Consider the following 5837-nt stretch of genomic DNA (forward strand, 5'->3'; position numbering starts at 1 on the left):
CACCCATCCACTCTGGCTGCTCGGTCCCATTGGGAACCAGTCCTGCCTGCATCAGTGCCCAGCAAATCCATGGGAGCATCCCCAGGTCCCGCAGTATGCATGCCTCTCTCTAATTCTGAAGCCCTTCTCAGTATATGCCCAGAGAGGTATGCATGCTCTTAAGATATGAGCGTCACAGGGAGCAGCTCTTCTCCAGCCCCAATACCCAGTCCATACAAACAAGTGCTTGGAACACAGCTGACCCCATTTTAAAGGCTTACTCCTTTTTCCAGTTTCGCACAGCAGTACAGGTCCGGAAGCAAGTCTAAAGGCATAAGTAAAAGTCAGAAGCTCAGAAAATAATATAGAAATGCTGTCATCCATCTCTGGATCACTCAAAGCAGAGGCCACACATCTCTGTGCATTGCTGGAAGTGGACAGCTCTGGCTTCTCCAGCTGGTGATGCTGGAGTGAACCTGTGTGCTCCTGCAACTGGAAGCTTGGACAAGCATTGCACCCTAAAATCAGGCTGAGCATGAAGTCAAAACATGCTAAGTGACAGAAAGGTGAATTCAGGACTTCTCCACTTGCTTCAGTTGACTCCAGCAGGGATACATCACCATTGTTTCACAAAGAATTTCCACTTAAAGTGACCCCTCAGCTCACTGTTGCTCTCAGCTCCTGTAAGTTCGTATCACTGTGAGGTGATGGAAGGACAGACAGCCAAGAAATAAGCCAAAGGAAATTTTGTCCCTGGAAATGACTTTGAGCCCAGCAGCTGCAGTCCTGCCTCTGAGATCAGGCACCAAAAGGACTTCAGAGAGAGCATGAGGAGGCAGAAGGGATGCCCATGGAGTAGCAGGAGTGGCACGAAGCAGCACTTGGGGATGCAGCACTGTCCCACGTCCAGGACGGGAGCTGCTGGCACACTTCTCTGAGCCAAGACCCGGCCCAGCCATCTTGGTTGTTTTGGTCTTTCTTCGAGGGAATGAGCTCAGGTGAAACTGAAGCAGGTGCTAATTAAAAACAGGGCTGTTCTTCAAAATGGGCTTTTAATTACTGTAAAAATATGTCGAGGAAAGTTGCAAAGGGGAAGAAAAATAGTAATTCCTTGTGCTACCTGCCATTTTCACTTGATTACCATCACACTTTTCTGTAGAGCAAAAACATCAGTCCTTCATAACAAACTCCTCTCTTGGGGGCTAGTGTGAATTGAGAGCTGTGAGGCCCCACCGTGGGCTCCAAAACTAGCAGCATAATGTCTGTAACAGACATGCTACCTAATTAAATTGTTAGGGAACAGGCTTTTATATCTTTAACACCTAATTTACTATTGTTTCTTTGAAAGTGTTTGGCTTCCCTGTGGTTTTTTGGGCCTCCCTTCTCAGTTTTACGATGGCTTTTAAGTTTTTCGTGTGTGTTTCAACTAAATAACCATTTTGGAGGTTTTGTTAGGGTCCCGGCTCAAGTCAGACTGAGGGAAACCGGGGCCTGTTTTACTGTTGTTCATGCTGGGCGAGTTACCACTACTGTGCTAATTATGTAATTACCCCATTTTAATAGCTATTGTATACTGCTTTATTGCTAACAAATCTTATTTCCTCTTTCTTTTCTTACCGATTGAACAGTGAAAGTATAAGGACACACGCAAATGTTATACTGCACTATAAACCATAATACAAGCCTTGCAAGAGTTCACACCATAAACAAGCATCTTGGCTTATGCATGACAGAAGCAATGATGTAATTTTTTGCTCATCAGGAAGACACCAAATTGTGTCCTTTATCAAATACCAGGTGCAACGCTGCCATGGCCACTGCAAATCTCTTAATGTACGTTTGTACCTTGCTTCTTGCAAAGAGTGTGGATAATAGTGGACTGCACTGTGTCAAAAGAGAATAATGAACATGTGCAGCAATGACTTCCTCACCAATGTTTTTTCACACAGAGAGTGGTGAGGCACTGGAACAGGTTGCCCAAGGAGGCTGTGGATGCCCCATCCCTGGAGGCATTCAAGGCCAGGCTGGATGTGGCTCTGGGCAACCTGGTCTGATATTTGGTGACCCTGCACACAGCAGGGGGTTGAAACTAGGTGGTCATTGCAGTCTTTTTTAACCCAGGTCATTCCACGATTCTATGATTGTATCATTCTATGATATTTAAAGCAAAGTAAAAGATTTGGGCTCGGAGAGGTGGGGGAGCAACCTCTGCAAAATAATTCCTGAGTTGCTCTGTTAGGGACAGACCTGGAGGGAGCTGGAAGGTCCTAGGGCTGAGAGCAACTGGGTTCCACCCAGTAAGCAGGGCAATAGCAAGGGTTTGCTGGGCACAGGGCAGCCAAACCCCCACTGCTGTCCTCCAGCCCTCTCCTTGCACTCAGACCATCTCTGCAAACAGCAGCAAGGGCTGCCCTGCTCCCCATCACATTCCTCCTTAAATCCATCCTTTGCCAGCATATCTACCGAAAAGACTGACAGCAAAAGACTGAATTAGGCTGCTGGTGTGCTAAGACCACTGTCTATCATACTGAGCAATATTGGCTCATCGTCCTCCCACGCTCGCTCTCTGTCTGCACCCATCTGCTGCCTGCAGGCTCGCGCTGGGGTTCAGAGCAGCAATGCTGTGCAGGGAGCAGGTCGGGGACAAAAGCTGCAGGATGCTGCGGAGGCAGCAAGAGACAGAGAGGCACACCCCAAGTATATGCAAGTGTATACAAATATTCATAGATGTACATAACTTTATTTCTAATTCTTTATCTCTATTTATACCTGTATCTCTATATACCTATGCCCGCATCTTTATCTATATCTTTACCTATATCTACATCTGTTCCTGTACTCATGTATCTATTCGGGGGCAGTCTTTGGCAGTCAGTGCTTCGTTTCTCCTGGCCGGATATGCATAAATGAGGAAACAACCCCACCAAAAAATGGGACTTGGCTGAAACCTGAACGTCTGCAGAGTGAGATCTGTTTGAGCCACTTCTTCCACCAGGAAAATCAAAGCGTTTCGTTTCATGCCAGACCCATGGAAAATCCCCACCCTGGGCCATCGCAGTGTGCCGTGGGCAGGCACCTCCTTGGTGCATGGGGCAGGGTCACAGAGACCATCAGGAGACAAAGCAGTGCCGTAGGAATGGGGCTCTGGCATTGCCTGAGGAAGATGGCACCTGGAGCTGTGGCTGCATGAGACACAGCGAGAAACGTCGGCCTGGCCTGAAGTAACACAGGATGATGTTTCCACACTGGAATTTCTCTAAGCTCTCTGTGTGGTTAGAAGTTTCAGTATTCTGAATGCTCGCCTACCAGCCTCTCTTTCAGCAAGCATTTCAGCCTTAGCTCCTCACGCTGACAACAGGCTGGACTGGAGAGCACAGGCGTGAGGACACAACCACGTGCCAGCTGCACAGGATGGACAGGGGTCAGGGATATAGGTCCCTGCCCAATGCCGAAGTAGAAGAGCAGAAAGCAAAGCTGGTCCCCTTCCTCCTAATTTCTCAGCTCACCTCTCAGTGATGTGTACTGCTTCTGGGGCACCCTGGTGGGTTTAGGAGAAAGTCTGCAGCATCCTACTTTGGAATAACTTTTGGCATCCAAGGCACGCCAGGTCAGGAATGATGGAAGTCGACTTTCAGACAGTCCAGAAGGCAGAGCTGGTGCACAAAGCACCTTTTGCTGAAGCATCACCTCTCTCTGATCGCGATCCTCCTCTGCTGACTTTCTAACACCATCCAGCTGCCTCATCAGCCCTGTGTGGTCTTCAGGGCTGGCATTGGTATTGCCACACCAACCGCCATGTCAGCACAGCCCAGCTGACATCACAGCCCACAGACATCTCTGCAGCACTAGTGACCGCATATTAATGGATTATCACCATTTTGCAGCTGCTGGCCCAAACCCGGAATGCTCCACCCAGACTTGAGCCTGCAGGCGTGGGCAGAGGAGCAGCCTTCTGGCAGGCACGGCTTAGAGACATCATCCCATGCTGCCCATGAACTCTGTGTTCCAGCTCTCTCTTTCCAGGCAGGCTTTTAGGATGCCTTTCACAAGGGCCAATGAAGGGCCATCCCTATGTCCAAGACCTGCATGAGTGTTGGGCCTCCGGGTGGAGACACAAACTGCAAAGCATAACCCCCATTTCATAAACGATGAAACCCACCAGCTTCTGCTTTCCTGTTGCATGTACAACCTCAAAAAAGTTAAGAAGGATTTACATTATTTTTAACTTATATTACTTATATTGTATCAAATTATTCTTGGATCACATGTTAAATGGAGATTTTCCATATAATATCTGTTGCAGATGGGAAAAAAAAAAGGAAAAAAAAAATCATCTACGGGTGAGTGTAATCCATTCATTGGTTTACTGATACAGCCCTCTCCAGGGATTGTCAGAAATAAATGCGCTGCCCCTATTTGCAGGATTTTGCATTTGGATTGCTGAGCTAGCTGAAAAAATGTGTGAAATCACATGGGAGCCAACAGCTCCCTATTGACTCGGCATATGAACAAGCTTGCATGTGTTATTTATTCCAGCAAGCCCGTGGACTGTGTCGTGCACATGAAATGCTATAGCCTGCTCTGAAATGACAATAGATAATAATCAGTAATGCTTTGTTCATAGCACATCTCTCATGTGCACAGACCAAAGGGGCGGAGGTCTGATCGGACAAGAAGTGGCATTGCCTGGGGCGCCCAGAGCATCCCTCAGACAGGTGCTGCTGGATGCAGCCCTGGCCAAACACCGCACTCCAGGCTCTCAGGTGTGCCAAAGACATGGGTTTTTATTTGTTTGATTGATTGTTTTTAAGAAACAGCTTCTGCTGGATCAGCTTTCCAGTTACCTGCTATGATGTGCCGCAGTGGTAAAAATTGCTGGATATTTTGGGAACTCCCATGAGGAATAAAGGATATCAGGGTAGGCCGAGAGGGGAGAAGAGATGCATGCTGCCCTTCCGGCTCCGCCAGCCGCCTGCCCTCATCCCCATCCAGGTTGGCCATCACTCTGCATCCTCCCCACCGGGCTGGCACGGCCAGCATGGCACAGCTCCAGCACGGCATCGCCCTCACTGCACAGCTACTGGCAGGGGATAATTAGTGCCTGCCCCATCTGCTCGATGAGCTGGGAGGCAAGGCTGGGGAGCTCTGCCAGCCAGCGCTTAACTCTTCCTTCCTCAGACGTCTCCTGCTGCGGGAAAGGCTGCATATGAGGGCCGAGGTCACCCAGACACCCATCGCCATACGGACAGATTCGGGTTTCTCCACAGCAAATCCCCTCCACGCTCCATCCCCATCCAGAGCAGAATGCCCTGCGTGCAGCTTTAAGCCGGGTGCTGGCGTTTGGGAGACAAGGGAGGATGCTAACCACTGCAGAGCAAACGCAGACACGAGATTAATGCTGCTCTCAGCAGCAGACTTCTCTCCTGTATTAAAGTCAACACATCACCCAACACTTACTTCACACCCTCCCTGGGGTGGCCGGAGAGCTCCCTTTAAAAGGTTAATACCTTCTCCGCCCCCGAACCCCTAAAGAAACAGGATATTTCCTAGCTAATTTGTATGTGTCTAATTTTCATATCAGCAGCACCGAAGCTTTCTCAGCTTTGCTTTATTTCTCTCCACGTTGCCGCTCACCCCGCGTCAGTTTCGATCCTTCCTTTCCTTTCCCAGATTCCATTATCCACAGGTTTCTGGGTGAACAACAAAACAGCACATGCTGGAACCTGTTCAGGTGGGTATTTTTTCTCGCTTGGAAAACCTTTTCCCCTCGCTTTCACCCTCCCTGCCGGGGAGTTCAAAGGGACACGTTCGCAAACACGGCCGCGCTCGCCGCACCCACCCTTGCCACCTTGAGGGAG

This window comes from Lagopus leucura, unplaced genomic scaffold (genome assembly GCF_019238085.1).
Source record: "Lagopus leucura isolate 7727_CA_CO unplaced genomic scaffold, USGS_WTPT01 Super-Scaffold_100027, whole genome shotgun sequence".
NCBI lineage: Eukaryota > Metazoa > Chordata > Aves > Galliformes > Phasianidae > Lagopus > Lagopus leucura.